The 18640-nt window shown below is 38.4% G+C and overlaps 1 pseudogene; it reads right to left on the reverse strand.

Moving 5' to 3' along the window:
* The window catches only part of LOC131422937 (cytochrome P450 3A12-like), a 33748-nt pseudogene that overhangs the window by 496 nt on the left and 14612 nt on the right, over window positions 1-18640 (reverse strand).

The following is an 18640-nucleotide window of genomic DNA, read 5'->3' on the forward strand; positions in this document are numbered from 1 at the left end:
TTATTACATGTTTTAATTGTATGAACCATCCTCAACTTCTAAAGAGTCCAGTCATTTCTCCCAGTGGAACCCATCCTGTTTCATGATGGGAAAAGGTGTTTGTGAAGCATTATGCCTGTTTTCTAACATCTCTTGGATCCCATGTGTACAGCAAATGGTGAATTTCTGACCTACAGTCTTTTAACTGATAGTTTTAACTCCATTCTCACCCAGTCACTCCTTCAGTGTAGGGTGACTAGCAGCAGATTCATCTTCGGGACTCAGTTGACTGAAAGGCAAGCAAATTGTCATGGAGGGTAAGAAGCGCCAGCCTGTGGATGACTGGGAGCTAGAGGATGTGTCTGTCCACCCCAGGTGTGCCAGAGACCTGCTTTCTATCAGGACTGAGCCCCCTGCTTGTACACATTTACAGGACTGCCACACATTTGCCCTAAAGTGAAAAATGTGATGGAAACAATCTCTATCCTCCTCTCCCCTGAAGAGAGCCTATTTAAGGGGAGGAGCCACATATTAATAACACGGGTCCTACAAATAATCCTTATTATAGCATCTTTTTCGATATGAGTCAATAGCAACCATTCATTATGTTCATCTTAGGAGAGATTCCAGGTTTTTCTATAAATATAAAATGTTGTTATTTTATAATTTAAAATAGCATACATATATGTCCCCTGCAGAGACACACACACAACATGCACATACACAAATGTCATTTAAGTTTTTATAGTTAAAATTGTTCAAAATTTGAATCCAAGAGCTCTAAATCATCTCAAATCACTCCTTAAGCATCTACTGGATGTCTGCAAGGCACCAGCTAGAGTTAAAGACATTCTTAGGTGCAAAGAAAACATAGAGCATGAAACTGGATGGTTTAATGACACGCTATTAACTTAGGTGGTCTGACTGATGATACCAGCCTGCAGAAATGGATAACAGAGCAGAGGAGAGAATGGGCTCTGTACTACATGGGGAAGGTTCCAGAGAGCGGCTTGGAGATTGAACTTGGATTTGAAAGATGAGAACAGAACATGGAGGAGGGCAGGAAGAACATTCATAAAGTTTGTACTAGGATGTAAAAAGAGCCCACTTGACTGGAAGAGCGCGATTGGAATGTGAGGTCAAATAGCCAGGATGGCCCAAGACTGAGGGAGTCCTTCACGTCTGGCAGAAAACCTTTAAATCAGTGCTTCTTGACTTTGGCTACATGTGAGATATAACAGGGGTGCTTTTAAGCTCAACTCTTGTGAATTATTTTAGAATTACTGAGATGATCTAGTCATCAGGATTTTTTAAAGCTCCTCATTGATTTCATGATATAGACAGTGGTTGAGAACTGCTGTCACAAAGCTTCTATAAGTTCTGGTGGAGAAGAGCATCCTTCAAAAGTCATGACATGGTAATCGCTGCATTTCAAGGCTGTGCATAACACTTCCCCTTTCTTCCCATTGACTTGAAATCGAATTTACAACTTTTCTCAACTTCAAAGGACTGCTCATATTACTGCCATGCTAACTGAATAGACTCTAGATGACTTTTATGCTTGGGTCTTTATAACGCCACAGACTTAGCAGTCCAGAGCTGAAGGGTCTAAGGTCACAGATGGCTCCAAATAGGTTCCCTGCCAATAGTAAATTATTCTTTGAATAGAATGCATTCTTTCATATATATAGAGAGAGACCGCAAAGTTTAAAAAACTCCCAATAAGACATTATTTATGTAGAACGTTAACTGTCTGACCTGTGTTTCTTTACAAGGTTTGAAGGAGAGGTTCTGCAGTATTCCGCCGACCCCATGTTTACGATAGCAAACCTCATGCCAATACAGTTGCTAGGTCAACTTCCAAAGGGAAGGTATAGATAAGGATTTATGCTGTCCTTGTTCTTCTTACTGAACCTGGTTCAACAATAGTAGATGAAAACAAGTTAATTAAACATAAAAACCACAAGATCTAGGAGAGTGATGTCACAGTCATGGTGGAGTGAGTTGTTCCTTTTGCCTCTCCCCTCAACGTTACAACCAATCAGACATCCGTTGAGCAACAGAGGATCCCTACACAGCACAACAGGATGCATAAGAGATCCATACAGCTGTACATCTGAAGGTGGGTGGACTGGAACCACTGGAGGCAGTGGAACTAGGGAGAAGCCACCTGGCCTTCTGCCAGCAGCAGCCATCAAGGATGTGGATCCACATGCCAGTGCATGTGCCTGCAAAGAGTCACTGAGAGTGGAGAGGAAACAGCAGGTGCTGTGGCTCTCATGACTGTGAGTGGAGCAGACACAGCAGGCACCATAGCTTGTGCAACTGCAAACAGAGCAGAAACAGCAGGTGCAGCGGGAGTTGAGGAAGTGAGAACCATGCCTCACATGACTGGAAGCAGATGTAGTAGAAGCAAAACCAATAAGCAGTCTTTCCTGTCTCCCAGGGGATCCAGCATGTGTGCCTTTTGCCCCTCTCCTGGCATTGGCCAGGTCTTTCTAACAGTAGGGATAGTATACAAAACTTGGATTTTCCTAGCTAGAGTGGGGTACCTTGAGCTGAGTTTTCAAACACACCAGGTAGCATCAGAGAACAGAAGTTGCATGAAGGAGCAACAAAAACAACCTCTCCTGGCATAGGCCCTGCTCCCCACCCATGGTGGCAGGGTGAACCTGTGACCAAAGCATCAGGAACCACAGCAGAACCAGTGAAACAGCACTCACTGGTAGCATCCTCAACACCAGCTCCATCAGTTGCAGGAGCAGCATACCAGTCCTCTGGACCCTAGACCCATGGCAGCAACAGCAACACCTGTGAACCTGGCACCCTTGACACCAATGCAATCAGCACCAACAGACAACCCAGGAGCAGCACTGCAGGTGGCGCACAGGGCAGCAGCATCCAGATCTACAGAGAACCTGTGGAGAGCCAGTGAAGGAACACAAGACCCAGGTGACCCTGGAAGCAACAGATGTACTTGCAGCCTGGTGACATGGGTGATGACACCTGAGATGGAAGTGACATCACAAGCAGCAAGATACCAGCAACCTCAGAGGCAGACACTACACAAGGAGGGCACTGCCAATGCCTCTAGCTGAGGCAGCGGAGGGAGGAAATTGCAGGCTCTCAAATACAACTAGAAGTAGCTCAGAACCATAGTACCCAAAGCCTTACCCAAATAAGAAATGATATTACCACCACAAATGCACTGGCAGATGATCAATTCATCAAACACCATGAAGAACTACAGTAACATGGCACAACAGAAAGAGAATGACAACTCTCCAGAAACCAATCTTGAAGTCTCAGAAGATTACCATCTAAGTGACACACAATTCAAAAGAGCTGTCATAAAGAAACTAAATGACTTACAAGAAAACTCAGGGAGACAGCTCAATAAGCTTTGGAATAAAATTAATTAACAGAAGGAGTAGTTCACCAAAGAGATGGAAACTAAAAAACAAACAAACAGAACTTCTGGAGATAAAACACACAATTAATGAAATGAAAAATAAAGTAAAAAGCATTAAAAATAGAGCAGACCATATGGAGGAGTGAATAAGTGAGCTCTAAGATTGAAACTGAGAAATGATTTGGATGGAGGAGGAGAGAGAACAAAGATTTTTTTTTAAATGAAGAAATTCTTCAAGAAATATCTGACTCATTTAGGAACAATAACATAAGGATAATAGGTATCCCAGAAAGAGAGGGAGAAAGGAGCAGAGAGCTTATTCAAAGAAATAATAGCTGAGAACTTCCCAAACCTGGGAAAGGAACTGGACATGCAAGTACACGAAGCTAATAGAACTCTTAATTACATCAATCCAAAAAGACCTTCATCAAGGAATATAATATTAAAACTACCAAAAGTCAATGACAAAGAAAAAGTATTTAGGGCAGCAAGAAAGATGAAAACGACCCACAAAGAAATTCCCATTAGATTTTTGGTGCATTTCTCAGCAGAAACTCTACAGGCTATGAGACAGTGGAAAGATATATTCAACATACTGAAACACAAAAGTTATCAGCCAAGAATACCACACCCAGTGAAATTATCCTTCAGTATGACAAAGAAATAAAAGTTTTTGCAGACAAACAGAAGCTGAGGGAGAATATCACCACTAGATCTGGCTCATAAGAAATGTTAAAAGGACCACACCTACCTGAAACAAAAAAGCAAAGGTTTACAAAAGCTTTGAGCAAGCTGATAAATAAACAGAATCAGAAAATTGCAACTGTATATCAGAATAGGTTAGTAAACACTTAATTATAACATAGGGCTTAAGGGAAAGAAATCAAAAATAATTATAACCACTTCGATTTGGTCACAAACTCACAAACAAAAAAGAATAATTTGTGACAACAATAACCTAGACAAGAAAGAGGAAAAGGACAGAACCTGCACAGGCTAATGGAGATAAGAGGCTATCAGAAAAAGGACTACCTAATCTATGGGATCTTTTATACAAACCTCATGATAAACACAAAACAAAAAATCTGAGCAGAGTCACAAATCATAAACAAAGAGAAAACTGAGAAAAACATCACAGAAAAACACCAAACTGAAATGGCAGACAGAAATACAAGGAAAAAGAAACAGTGGAAATATAGAACAAACAGAAAATAAAAGATAAAATGGCAGTATGAAGCCCTCATATATCAATAATCACTCTAAATGTAAATGGATTGAATTCACCAATTAAAAGACAGAGAGTGGCTGGATAGATTAACAACCAAGACCCAACAATACGCTTCCTCCAGGAAACACATCTCAGCTCTAAAGACAAAATAGGCTCAGAGTGAAGGAATGGAAGATGATATTCCAAACAAATGACAACCAAAAAAAGTGGGTGTAGACATACTTATATCAGACAAAATAGACTTCATGCCAAAAAAGATAACAAGAGACAGAGACAGGCATTATATAGTAATAAATGGAATAAACCATCAAAAAGTATAATATCTATTAACATATATGCCCAAGATAGGAACATCAAACTATATAAAGCCATTTTTAACAAACCTAAAGGGAGAAATTGACAGCAACACAATATTAGTAGCAGACTATAATACCCACTTACATCAATGTATAGTACATCCAAAGTCAAGAAGGAAACAGCAGTATTGAAGTAAACATTATGTGAGATGAACTTAACAGATATATAAAGAACATTCCATCCAAAAACAGTGGAAGACATATTCTTCTCAAGTGCACATGGAACATTCTCAAAGATAGACCATCTGTTGGGAAAAAAAGCAAGCAACTGTAAATTTAAGAAGATTGAAATCATATCCAGCATCTTTATCAACCACACTGCTATGAAACTGGAAGTCAACTACAAGAAAAAAGCTGGGAAAGCCACAGACATATGGAGACTAAACAACATGCTACAGAAGAACTCTTGGATCAATGAAGAAATCAAAGGAGAAATCAAGAAATCCGTGAAGACAAATGAAAATGAAAACACAACATTCCAAAAATTATGAGACACAGTAAAAGCGGTACAAAGAGGCATGTTTGTAGCAATACAGGCCTACCTGTAGAAACAAGAAAAATCTCAAATAAAGAAGTTTACTCTATACCTAAAAGTACTAGAAAAAGAACAAACAAAGCCCAAAGTCAGTAGAAGGAAGGAAATAATATAAATCAGAGCAGAAATAAACGAAATAGAGATTAAAAACTATAGAAAGGTGCAATGAAACTAAGAGCTGGTTCTTTGAAAAGATAAACAAAATTGACAAACTTTGACCCAGACACACCAAGGGAAAAGAAAAGAGAAGCTGCAAATAAATAAAATCAGAAATGAAAGAGGAGAAATTACAACAGACACCACAGAAATACAAAGGATTATAAAAGAACACTATGAAAAACTATATGCCTGTAAATCGGATAACCTAGAAGAAATGGATAAATTCCTGGCATCACACGACCTTCCGAAACTGAATCAAGAAGAAATAGAGAAATCTGAATATACCAATCACAAGTAAAGAGATTGAAACAGTCATCAAACACCTCTCAAAAAACAAAACTCCAGGACCAGATGGCCTCTCTGGAGAATTCTACCAACATTCAAAGAATATTTAATACCTATCTTCTCAAACTCTTCCAAAAAATTGAAGAAGACAGAATGCTTCCTAACTCATTTTACAAGGCCAACATTACCCTGATACCAAAACCAGACAAGGACAACATAAAAAAACAAAAATTAAAGGCCAATATCACTGATGAACATAGATGCAAAGATCCTCAACACAATATTAGCAAATTGAATACAACCATACATTAAAAGGATCATGCACCATGATCAAGTGGGATTTATTCCAGGAGTGCAGGGATGGTTCACCATCCACAAATCAATCAAGGTGATACACCACATTAACAAAATGAAGAATAAAAGTCACATGATCATCTCAATAGATGCAGAAAGCATTCGAAAAGGTCCAACATCCATTTATGATTTTAAAAACTCTCAATAAAATGGGTATAGAAGGAAACTACCTCAACATAATAAGGGCCATACATGACAAACCCACAGCCAACATCATACTCCATGGTGAAAACCTGAAAGATATTCCTCAGAGAACAGGAACAAGACAAGGATACCCACTCTCACCACTCTTATTCAACATAGTACTGGAAGGTTTAGCCAGAGCAATTAGGCAAGAAAAAGAAATAAAAGGGATCCAAATTGGAAAGGAAGAAGTAAAACTCTCACTATTTGCAGATCACATAATTCTATATGTAGAAAATCCTAAAGAATCCACCCAAAAACTATTAGGAATAATCAATGAGTACAGCAAAGTTGCAGAGTACAAAATCAACATACAAAAATCAGTTGTATTCTATACACTAATAAGGAACTAGCAGAAAGAGAAATCAAGAATACAATCCCATTCATAATCACAATAAAAAGAATAAAATGGCTGGGAATAAATTCAACCAAGGAGGTGAAATACCTATACACTGAAAACTATAAGCCATTATTGAAAAAAGAGAAACGCCTCCCATTATTTAAATTCTTATTTTCCCTTCTCTTCTCTTCCTCTCCCAACTCTCTCTCTTTTTCTCCCCTCCACTCCAGCTCACCATCCCTCTCTCTCTGCCTCTCTCTTCTTCCCTCCCCCATAGAATAGCTTACATCAGATGATTTACATGAGCATATGATGCTACTCTACTATAGTATAATCACTGATTTCCTTCTCTTTCTGTTCCACCACTATAAATTCCTTGAAGGATAGACCTATGCTTTATTCCATTTGACTCCTCAATATGTGATTACATGAAGAAAAATTGTGGATTTGGGGAAAGCAATAATGGCATTGTGGCTATGGACTTTTAAATTAAGAGTCCTTATAATTTGGAGAACATTCTAGGACAGTTATACATGATATGCCTTAAAATTATATGCGAATCAGGAGAAGGGTAGCAGTGGTGTGAGAATGATGCAGCTGACATGGGCTGATGGTTGTTGAGCAGGTGGAGGATACATATAGACACATTAAAACTATTCCATCCACTTATGTCTATAGAATATGCTTGTATATAGGTCAAAACATATATACTTGCATATATATCAAAAATTCTTCATAATAGGCATTTTTTAACATTTGGATTTCTCATTGCCTGGCCAAGTCCCTGACACACAGTGAGCACTTATTCTCTGTTTGATGACTGAATGCATAAAATAGAAGTATAGTGAGTGTTCTCTGGTTTTATGCTTGTAAAACTACAGGAGGAGAACTGCTAAGCATGGAGGAACCACAGAGGTCCTCTGGTCCAGAAAACAGAGTACACGGGGTCAACTCTAACCTCTTCTTTCAACAAGTACTATGTGTAGAAGGTATGCCAGCATTAATGATGTTATGCCAACAAGTCAAGGTCCCTGCCATCAGGGAGCTTATAGTCAGGAGCTAATAAAAGTCTAGATCTCAGCCTGTGCCCTAAAAAGTTCATTCCAAATTGTACTCACCAATACAATAAATGCAAAAGCATCAACTCTTTCCAGAGTTCAAGCTGTGCCCAAAGTCAGACTTTGGTTCTGAGTTCCCAGAAGAACATGCCCAATAACTCTCCAAGGAGGATGTCTCAGAGTCTAGACATCAGAGGAATTATCTTTGGAAGGGTCACCCAATACTGAGAGTGGAAGGGAGCTGGCACAAGACTGCAGCCAGAGACAGCACTCGGGGACATGTGCCCACATTTGTCCTCAATGAAGCTGCTTAAACTATCAGGATGAGGACCTCTCAGGTCATCACCAGCACCCACACAGTAACGCTAGAGGAAACAGCAGCAATGTTTGAAAAAATGGAATGTGGGAATGTGGGTGATAAATTAGGAGAGCTAAAGGGAACAGCATAGAAAAATATAAAGGAAAAATGAGCCTCTATTCCCTAAATCACATAGTGGTTCAGTAAATTATGGCAAATGCATGCAATCCCACACAAAAATATATACTATCTTTATATGTATATTACATATATAAATATATGTGCGTATATATGTATATGTATATAGTAACATAAGATGTTGTTTATAGATTACTGGTAAATAAAGTAAGCTGTTCAAAACCAAATAAAATATAATACTATTCTAATTTGTTTTTTTTGTTTGTTTTTTTTTGTTGAGGAAGATTAGCCCTGAGCTAAAATCGGTGCCAATCTTCCTCCACAGTATATGTGGGTCACCATCACAGCACGGCTGGTGAGTGGTGTAGGTTTGCACCTGGGATGTGAACCCACGAACCCAGGCCATCAAAGCAGAGCATGCCAAACTTAACTACTACACCACGGAGCCAGCCCCGCATTCTAATTTTTTAAAATCTAAATACGCATAGAAAAATGTGCATGAAGATATATATCACGTTGTTAATGAGGCATATATTAAGGTATTGGCAATGTAGACAGCTATAATTTTCTTTTTTCTAGTCTACAGTTGTTAAAATTTTGACAACAATGACCACTCTTCTATTAAGAAAAAAAAATGCCAAAAATAAAAAGATGTACAAATAAAGGGTTGTATAATTACACATTTGTCATCTATACTAAGAGATGTCAAAATATGCCCTAATCTGCCATTATCAGGGTGGGTTCTCTTTCCCAGGTGCCCTGTACCTTTCAGGATGGAACTCCTCAGGCTCTGGACAGAACTCCGAGGCTCAGTGAAGAGTAAAGGTTGGCACCATCACCGCTGTCCCTTTGGGAATAAACACCCCATTGATTTCCACATCTTTCTTACAGACTCTCCGAAGTCTAGTAGCAATGGGGAATAATCTGAGAGATTCATTCAACACCATGTCAAGATACTCCATCTGTACCAGAGCGTCGTAGGTGGGAAGTGCCTGGGAAGAAAGAAACAGGTTTTGATAAACTGCGATTTGCGATCAACTTTTCACTCAGTCTCTGCAGTACTATTGAAATGTTAGCAGTATGAAAGATCAAATTCATATTGATAAAGGACCTTAGCATTTATGGACATTTTAATATCTACCATGTCCTTTGACCTGCTCAATGGCCCATTGAGATGCATGGAGTAGCATGGACTCCCAGGACTATAGAAGACCGTTGGGAGAATCCTCTAAACAGGGTCTGAAATCCCTCACACTACCATGTAGTGGATATTCTTTCTCATGTGAACAAATGTGACTAATAGACTATGACTCTTACTCTTAAGTGAAATATGCCCAAGTCACTGTTTCCTCTCAAAACAGAGGCCACACATCAGTAACAAGGAAAGAGAATGTATAAAAGAGCAAATCCCCTATTCAACATAAAGTTTTTTACTTGGAAAATCCTACTTGCTAACTCTTTAGTTTATATATATGTAATTTGTAGAGAAACACTGTATTATAAATAAAACTCTATAAATGACGGGGAGAAACTAGTCCCTTTCTAAACCAAATATGACAAAAGAAAGGTGAGACTGGATGCTACCTTGGCACTTTCAATTTCATTTCTAGTGAAAGTTATAAAGAGGATCAGAACCCCACTCTCAGCCACAATCTCTGTTGCTGGAAGTCTCCTAGTTGGAGCTTCAGAATTTGACTGTAAGCTCTATAGATCTAAATAAGCCACTCCAGCCACAGAGGCCAGGTCTCTTCTTATCACAAAGAAATCCAGTTTGGGGAGATATCTGGAAACTCTGTAGACATTATGTGGTATTATATTAAAGAGGCAATGTTATAGAGGTTAAGATTTTGGCCTGGAGCCAGACACCCTGGATCATAGCTTGGATTCTTCACCACTAGTTACATGATTAGTGTATGAAAGCATTTTCTCTCTGTGTAGCTCAGTTTCCTGATTTGGTCCATGGAGATAATCAGAGTTGACACTTCATAGACTCACACATTTCCCATCCCCATGAACTTAGAGGAAATCAGCTTTGGCAATGGTCTGTGAGCTGAGGTATTGTATGTCAATTTGGGGACAAAACATTTGAAAAGCCAGGGACCAACACTCTAGTTCTTTATTCTCCAGCCAAGAGGAAGGCATCCTGTTCCAGGTAATCAGCTACAAGATTGTGGAGCATCATAGCCTGTATCCCTAGTAACTACGTGGAACAGAGTCTTCCACTCTCATCCTCCACAACATCCACTTGAACATGTAAATGTCAGTTAGAAGTAAATCTTTGCTATGTAAAGCCTCTGAAATTTGAGGTATAAGCTGTTATTGAGGCTAAACCTACCCTATCCTGACTAATATACAGTTTTATGAAGATTAATTCATTTATAAATGGAAAGCATTTAGAAGAGACACATTTAGTAATAAGCAAATGTTAGCTACTCTCTAAGTGACCTTTTCATCATATTGCAAAAGGGGCTTTACCAGAGAAAAAAAGATAATCTCTAATTTGCGTAAGCCCTAAAATGTTTTCTTGCCTTATATCTGAAGGACCTAAGACTTGTCCAAAACCACAGTCAAGACTCAAAATCATATCTTCCATTTCCTACCCTATGCTCTTCCCTGTACACCTGTGTCCATGCCCTTTGTTATCTAACCTTGTGGTATCCTTCTATTCTGACTCTGGGTTTGGCCATGTGGCTTACTTTGGACCAATGGAATATTGGCTAAGTGTGATGCAAGCACAGTTTTGAAAGGCACCCGTATGACTGGGATTCTTGCTCTTGCCCTCTGCCATTGCACTGAGAATGGCACACCTAGCCTAGTTTTCGGGAGCATGAGAGACGTATGGAGCTTAGTCAGCCAAGACCAGCCTAGATCAGCCAATAGCCAGACCAAAGCAAGTCCAGCCATTATCAACAGAGATAACTATCCAGATACTTGAGCAATAAATGCTTACTGTTAGATGCCCACTGAGGTTTTGTGATTTTTACCTGGCAATATTGTGATAATAGTTAAACGATATATCAGGACCAACACTTTTTTCAAAGATCTCATATTTATGTGAGTAGCATACATTGCCTAGGTTTCTTCTTTCGTTTTTGTCTCTTCACATCCATCTTAAATATAGTAGGCAAAAGAATTGAGGTTTATGCATTTTGAAAAATTCTCATAGGCAGTGGTGAAGAGACACTCTTGCTAAGACTTCACCTTCTCCCTCCCTCTCCAGGTATCATCCACTCACTTTATTGGGAAAAGTCGCATCAATCTCCTCCTGCAGCTTCTGCTGGACATCAGAGTGAGAGGCCAAAAGATACATAAGGAAGGAAAGAGAACTGCTAGTGGTCCCGTAGACAGCAAAAATAAAGATAGTAGATTGGGCCACGAGCTCCAGATCTGATAGAGCTAAGACCAAAGGAAAGGCTTTGTAGGTAAAGCAAGTCAATGTACATCATCGCATTTTAGATGATAAGAAACCCAAAAGAAACTCCCAAACCCCTACAGAAATATAGAAAAGCAGTTCAGAGTCAAACTGAGAGTGGTTTGAATTCTGATGTCTACCTGAGAGAACAGAAAAAGGCAAGAATTGTCTTAATTCAGTTTTTCCTGATGTCTATACTATTCTTGGACATCTTCTCCTGGTGATGCCACTGTCCTCACCAACACAGTTGGGTAATTTAAAAGATAATGTTCCTGTCTAACATATATGGTGTTATCAGTATGTCCCTTGGAGAATCACAAAAGTACTTTAGCTACAAGTAATGTGGAATAGCATACCGCCAGGAAAAACTTCAATTACTCTAGCTAAAATATGGCTTGAAATTTTTTAAGAGAGTGTGCAATACTAAGGTTTAATTGTAGAGAAAATTAAAGGAACTTTCCTCTAACATCTTTAAGAGAATTTAAGAGAATAATATTGGGCTACTGATATAAACTCTTGCTACTTAAAGTGTGGTCCATGGACCAGCAACATGACCAGCATCTGGGACTTCAATTGAAATGCCAACCTCAACCCCCACTCTAGAACTATCAAATCAGAATCTGAAATTTCACAACACATGGTGGTTGGTGTGCACAATCTAGTTTAAGAAGCATGGATTGTGCCTTGAGAGGCATTAGGTACTGGAAGACTTGAGGCACAAGTCTTCAAATGGAAGATCCCAGATATGTACAGAAACTACAGAGGCAGATAAAATGCTAGAAGAGTGGTGATTGACCCTAGTCTCATCAGTGGCATTAAAATAGCAGAAGAAAGAATGGCATTGACCAGCAAGAAATGTAGAAAAATAGGGCCCAGTGAGAGTAACAGCAATGTTTATTCAATCATGGCCTGAATGTCATCTTCTTCAGCATATGCAGCCTTTCTTTGCCCTGCTTTGTGGTCAGCAAATAGCCCTTGTGTTTATAAGGTGGCCTCAATTTTGAATTTCTCCTGGAAGAAACTAAAGCATAGTCACAATCTATTTGCTTGGGACTAGACTAGGACCTTTAGATAATTAGAGAACTGAAATAGCCGTGGTTGGTATCTTCTCCAACCACATAATTCACAACTAAAACACTGCAAAACCAGTGTAAGAAAGGTCTACAGAGTTCTGACATCCCAACGATGACTTCTGCTATGCTGTTGTGGGTAAATTCAAATATCAAATGCTCCCCCTGGTCAGCATGAATCTCTTGATACCAAAAGTTTAGAGCTGTGATGTACAATATGGTAGCCACATATGGATGCTTAAATTTAAATTTAAGTTACTTAAATTTAAATACATTAGAAGATTCAGTTTTTCAGTGTCACTGGCCACATGTCAAATGTTCAATAGCCACATGTGTCTAGTGCTTACTATATTGAACAGGGCAGATACAGAATATTACCTTCATCACAGAAAGTTGTACTGGACTATACAGTTAGATAGATAGATAGATAGATAGATAGATAGATAGATAGATAGATAGCTAATAGATAGATAGAAGTAAACATAAATATAGATATAATTATAGTGGTGTGCTACATTCAGATCATCCCTGCTCTCTAAGACCAATTGCTAAATATTTGGGGATGCTGTGAGATGGTTGTTAAACCATTGGTAGCTTGAAATTAACCAAATGGGTCTATTCACTTCAAGGAAATAAACTCCAAATCAGAACCTCTTTTAGAGAGAGAGATACAGAGCATGTTTACATCACTGGTTATGAGTAGATATGGAAAGATTTATATTTATCAGTTCTGTGTAAATATATTTGATGTTCTTAGCTTTGTCCACAGAGAGGACCTAGAAGCACATAAATGCTGCTAGCAATGAGGACGCCTACATGCCAGATTTTGTTTTCTAAATACCATTTCTCAATAAAAGGAACCAGAGCTCCTTGGAGAAATGGTGGATTCCAGGGCTTGTCAAGGGAAATAGAAGAGAAACCTGGAATGTCTTCCATCAGAAAGCAAGGAAGTGCTCAGAAAATAATATGTGAAAAGATACAGTGTAATCTGCATACTATAATGGTGGATATATATCATTATACATTTGTTTAAAAAATATAGAAAGTAGACCACCAGGAGTGAAACCTAAAGTGAACGATGGATGTTGGGTGATAATGTCTCAAGGTAGGCTCACTGTTTGTGACAAATGTACCACTCTGGTAGGGATTTCTACAGTGGGGGAGTCTATATATAGTTAGGGGAAAGAGGTATACAGGAAATCTCTGTACCTTGCACTCAATATTGCCGTGAGTCTAAAACTGCTCTAAGTCTACTGAAAAAATAAAATGTAAAAAGGAAGAAGAAAAATAAAAGGACACGGGAGCCCACTTGAAAGGGCTTCCAGTGGACAAACCTGAGAGAATTTGAGCGTCAAAATAAAGAACTATATAAGAGAGCAAATTAGTAACATATGAGGTCACATTGATATAAATACGTAAACAAATAAATGAGAATGGAGAGCTCTCCTTACAATGGAACATCAACTCATAAATGTAGAAGAAATGATGGAAATGGAAAGTCATCATTTTGCAACCATCATAGAAATAATGGCTTCAATCTAAAACCATCAATGGGTGATAAAACTAGTAGATGAAATTTGAAGAGGTACAGAATGTTCACAGTCTCAAAGGATTCCCTCAGAGGTTACATATTAATAGAAAGGGAAAAATAAAACTTGACACTAGATTAAGCAAATGAACACAATTTTAAACAATTTTCCATGCAAGGTCACCAACACTGGGGCAATGTGCCTTCTGTGATGAAGCCTTGATGCACATTTCCAGGCAGAGGTTCTAATTCACTGGATCTGGATAAGGTCTGAGAATCAACATGGAAACAAGCTCCCCAGAGGTTCTGATGTAGGTGATCCACAGACCACTGACTGACTTTGGGGCATGAAATACTTGTTTATGGTTGCTCTTCAAGATTTGAAAAAAATGTACCGGTACCTTTCTAGAAAGTGCCCCTGCCTACCATTTAGATAGGAACATGTGTCTTTCTTCAATTTGGCTTCAATTCTCATCTATCTGGAAAAACTTTCTGCAGGTTTTCAGAAGCATACCCTTCCTCTGAGCTTCCCCACAGTGGCCCTCTGACACACTCCTTGGTTACCTCTATGCTTGTCCAGTTCTTTGGAATTCTGGGAGTTAATCATCAGCTGAAGAAAATCCACTCCCTGCTGGAAGAAGAGAGACACATTTCAGTGATAGACACTTACTTGTGAAGTCACACATAAATGAGGAGTGCAGTATTTAACTTCTTTCCTGAAAATATGGCCCCTTTAAGTCCAGAAGTCTGACTAGTGTTGGCTGAGTCATCAGTGAACAGAAACATCCAGCTACAAATGTTGAAGAGCAAGATGCTTCCCTAAGAGAAATCCAGCCATCATGTCCAACTTTTTTTTGGTCCAAATTCTCTCTGATCTTCCACTTCTCTGGCTTTTGAACGCAGCTTCTTGGCCAAAGAGTTGCCTGTTCCCTCTCCTGTTATGCCTTCTTGCTCAGGAAGAAGTCCCTGACTTCAATCCCTTTTTTCCTTCAGCCTTAATTTTTAATGAATGGCCACATAGATTAATACCCTGACATTTGCAGAGTTCATCAGCAGCTTTTCTCTGAACATCCTCAAAGGCCCCAAACTCGCAGAACTCTACACTATCTTCAGTAACTTTCTGGGAGTACTCATCCCTGTCTCCTTAACTGCAGACATCCTTGTGCTCGTCTCCAGACTTCATGAAGGCAAAGCTGGGTTAGCCAACTTGCAGTCTCAATGCCAGAGAAGGCTCCTGCCTACTCCAGACTATGAGAGGGCACCAATTTAACACAGACTATACTCTACAGGTAGCCTAATTGGGGCTTCCATTGGGAAACATGAAAAATAAGAGGCTTGGAATTGAAATGACTCCTTGACACTGTAAGATATGATGAAATTATAATACCAGTAACATAATTTTTAAATATAAATGTTTATCCTTTGACAATTGATTGAAGGGAAATGTTAAAGTTTTGCCTCAACAATATTTATACAGTTACATAGTATTTGTCGTGCCTATTATTAAATTTTAAACATGGTCCTCTGACTCATTTTTTTATCTCCCTCTCCAATTTCTACCTTCTTCCTTTCCCCAAAATGTTAGAAGTCTCCTGCTCTAAACCCTAGAGATCTCTACCACCCAAAAATCATTACAGTGAAATATACAAATCATATGTATACAGCTCAATGAATTATGAAAGGTCAACACCATCATGTAACCACTACCAGATTTTACCTTTTCCTTATCTTTGAGGTTACTCTCTTTCATCATCTTTACATATATTTGTGAAAAAATCAGTAACACTTTTTGGAAATAGAGAGATATTTAATACTTCAAAAACTGGCTTAATAATACTGAGAAAAATATCAAAATCATTAATTATGTAATTTATTTAAATATAATGATAATAAATCCATTATATAAGATAAATATTTTTTTTTTAGAAAACGACTATGTTTTCCAAAATAAAAAGTACCAGCAAGAAGAATGGCATTGTTTTCATTTTGAAGATGTCTTTAATTCTTGTCTTATAGAAGATACCTAGCTCGTCACAACTGCTTCTACTTTAACCTGTTGTGATATCACACTTTATGCAGCTTCTGGAAAACTCCACTATGTACTTGTGAGAGAATGAGAGTGAATACAGGAATTAAAGTCTTAGTAAAAAAAAATGGCTTAAGAAATGGAAAGAGCACTGTAGGGAAAAAGAAAAACGAAAGCACAATGAAAATGTAAATTTTACCTGGAGAAATTATAATTTCCACTACCAGGCAGAAGAATGAAAGACAACAGGCTTCTCAACCAGGAGCCATTCCCTCTATCACCTTTGCTCAGACTTCCAAGCCAGTGGTTGAGCAACAGTAAGTCCATAATACGGGCCATCACTACAGCAATGAGGTCACTGGCCCTCTGCATCTTTGGAGTGACCAAAGAAAAGGATTGAATTTCTTGACCTCTTAGCCTTTTATGCACTGGACTAGAATCTCTTTGGATAAACCAGACCATAGTATGCTACTTTAATTAATTGTGCAGTTCAAGAAATACAACTCTGGATAGAAATAATACATGATGTCTTTTCACCACAATAAACTGCAATCAGAAATCAATAACAGAAAGAAAATTGGGAAAGTCACAAATATGTGGCAATGAAACAATACACTCCTAAATAACCAATGGGTCAAAGAAGAAATTAAAATGGCAATAGAAATTACTTGGAGGTAAATAAAAATGAAGACACAATAACCCAAAACTTACAGGATGTAGCAAAAGGAGTGCTCGAAGAGAAAATTATGGCTATAAATTTTCACATTTAAAAAAACAAAGGTCTCAAACCAATAACCTAACTTTCCACCTTAGTATACAGAAAAAAGAAGAGCAAACAAACCGAAAGCAAACAGAGGGAAATAATAAAGACAAGAGCACAAACTAACGAAATAGAGAATAAAAAAACAATAGAGAAAATTAATGAAACCAAAAGCTGGTTCTTTCAAAAGACCTTTAGCTAGATTGACAAGGAAAAATCAGAGAAGATTCAACTTACTAGTTTCAGGAAGAAAATAGGGGACATTACTACTGACATTAAAAAAATAAAAAGAGGGAGTTGGCCCTGTAGCATGGTGATTAAGTTCTGTACACTCCACTATGGTGGCCCGGGTTTGTGAGTTCAGATCCTGGGCCCAGACCTACACCACTCATCAGCCATGCTGTGGTGGTGAACCACATATAAAGTGGAGGAAGATTAGCACAAATGTTAGCTCAGGGATAATCTTCCTTAACCATAAAAAAACTGCAAGATTGGCAACAGATGTTAGCTCAGGGCTAATCTTCCTCAGCAAAATAATAAATAAATAAAATAAAATAGCAGGAACTATAATGGAATGCTATGAACAACTGTAAGCCTAGAATTTCAATAACTTAGATGAAATAGACAATTTCCTAGAAGGACACAAACTACAGGAATTGACTCAAAAAGAAGTACAATCTGTGGTCGTTTCCAGATGGTAATGGGGCAGGGGGAAGGCAAAAGGGGTAAAAGGGCACATGTGCATGCTGACGGATGGCAACTAGACTTTTGGTGGTGAGAACAATGCAGTCTACACAGAAGTCAAAATATAAGGAGGTCCACCTGAAATTTATATAATGTTATAAACCAATGTGACTTCAGTTAAAGAAAAGACAATCTGAATAAGCCTATAATAAGTAAAAAGATTGAGTTAGTAATCAAGATCCTACCTGCAAAGAAAAGCTCAGATCCAAATGCATTAATGGGGAATTCTACAAAATATTTAAAAAAGAATTAACACCAATTTTTCACAAACTCTTCCATAAAATAGGAGTGAACACTTCCAAACTCATTCTACAAGGACAGTATCACCCTGACACTAAAACCAGACAAAGACATCACGGGAAAAAAAAATGCTACAGACCAACATATTTTATGAACATGACTGCACAAATCCTCAACAAAATACTAGCAAAATGAATCCAGCAACATATAAAATGAAGTATACACCATAAACAACGGGGTTTATTCCAGGAATGCAAGGTTGTGTAATACACCATATCAATAAAATAAAAAACAACAACCACATGATCATCTCAATGGATGCAGAAAAAGCATTTCACAAAATCCAGCACCCAACTAAGAGTAGAAGGGAATTTCCTCAACCTGATATAGGGCATCTAAAACAAACATAGCTAACACCGTACTAAATAGCGAAATACTGGGTGCTCTCCTCTACTATCAAGAGCAAAAGAAGGATGCCTCTCTCACCACTTCTATTTGGCATTGTACTAGAGGTTCTAGCCAGGGGAATTAGGCA

The sequence above is a fragment of the Diceros bicornis genome, chromosome 26 (assembly GCF_020826845.1).
Source record: "Diceros bicornis minor isolate mBicDic1 chromosome 26, mDicBic1.mat.cur, whole genome shotgun sequence".
In the NCBI taxonomy this organism is placed as follows: domain Eukaryota; kingdom Metazoa; phylum Chordata; class Mammalia; order Perissodactyla; family Rhinocerotidae; genus Diceros; species Diceros bicornis.